Raw genomic sequence first — 1,682 nt, 5'->3', positions numbered from 1 at the left:
GTGGAACGTGCCCAACACGAAGGAGTTGTTTTTAAAAATGTCCCTTTCCCTTCTTTCCCTTCTCCTCCTTCTCCAAGCAAGAGGCATCCGGAGGGCACAGGTGGAAAGGGAGGTAGAGACATAGGGGTAAAAGGAGACCACAGAAAAGAAACTCTAGGGCAAGGCTCTGCCCTGGATGCACCCGTCTTCCTCTGGAAAGGTGTCTGTCACAGTCTCCTCATCCCCTTCACCTGATACACAAATGAACCTCGTCTTTCTGGGAGCAAATGAACCAGACAGACCAGTCTCTGGGCCGAGCCTCTCTGTTCCCTGCTGCCATCATCAACCCTATCCTTCTTTGGCCCTAGCAAGGCTTTCACAGGGGGCTGGTTCTCGAATCCCTCCTTTCTCCCTAGACCCAGTCAGGAGAGAGACAGACCTGCACACGAGAGTCCAGGGCTGTGGTACTAGAACGTGGGGTCCTCTAAAAGGACTCTATCTCATTATCAGCATCAGGGAATGGACAAGGAACAGCAATCCTCAGCTGGAAGGGAGCCTGGGAAATCCTAAGCCACATCTAACTTCAACTTCTTGCCTCCTCTGTCCCCAGTTGGGTTCCATGAAGGGATGGCCATCTAGTTGTGTGTTTTCATGTTGGGAGTTGGGATGGGGAGAGAGTGGGTGAGTCACGGGGTGAGACGCAGGCACCTTTCGCCCTCAACTGTGAGATAGGAGGGTGCAGGGCCCAAAGCTCAGAGAAAGTTCAGCTCTTGAGCGTCTGGACAGGAAGGCTTGGGGCACCTGGCCCTCTCCTTCTGGAATCCCTTTTGCTGGCCTGAGCCTGGAATGACCCTCTGGCTGAAAGTCAGAGCTCCCAGAGCAATGGAGCCTGCCCCAGAGCTGTAAGGGAAATGGTGTTTAAGGGTGACACTGGCTGGCTTACAGGACTCGGGTGGAGTGAGGAGACCTCATGCCCATGACCTCCTGGTAGAAGACCACCCACCTACTCTGTCAGAAAGGTGGCAGGTCAGGGAGTGAAAAGGTGGGACTCCTCCCTTAATTCTAAGGAACACGCCACTATTCCTCCCACTGTCTGCAGAGCCTCGACTCCTCTTCTCTCCCCTCATCCGAGGCCATGGTTATCAGCAAGTCTCAACTCGAAAGGATTCTTGCTTATTTTTAAGCCAAGGAGTTTGAGGAGTGTGTGTGTGAGAAAAGGAGCTTGTTGGAGGGCCTGGCCAGGAGAAATGGGCTGGAGGAGCCAGAGGAGCTGGAGAGAAAGAGGAGGGAGACGGCCACATACGAATGGGGGCGGGGAGGATGCAACAGCTGGATGGAGAAGGTGAATGCCACAGCTGGAGGGGAGATTAGGAGCATCACAGCTGGAAGCGGAGGGGGGCCGGCGCCTGGGCATCCAGGAACAGGTGCTCTCGGCCTATAATCTCAGGTTCAGGCTGCTGAGAGGGGTGGTGGTGAAGGGGGGTGGGGGGTGGAGGGAGACGGTGGGTGCATCGGTCCTTGCCCTTCCCTTCCTTCCCAGGAGGGGGCCGAAACTCTCCCTCCTCCTTCCCTCGCTCCCTTCCTGGGGACGAGTGGGAGGAGAAGAGGATGTTCTCTTGCCCTCTGTCCTTCCAGTCTGTCCCCCATCACCCCCGGCCCCCACCCCAATCTGGAGGCCCTGCGTCTCCCACTGGGCCGCGGCA

This window comes from Carlito syrichta, unplaced genomic scaffold (assembly GCF_000164805.1).
Source record: "Carlito syrichta isolate Samal-C Ts95f unplaced genomic scaffold, Tarsius_syrichta-2.0.1 Scaffold143503, whole genome shotgun sequence".
NCBI lineage: Eukaryota > Metazoa > Chordata > Mammalia > Primates > Tarsiidae > Carlito > Carlito syrichta.
The sequence above is the reverse complement of the archived record's forward strand: the minus strand, read 5'-3'. Positions refer to the sequence as shown.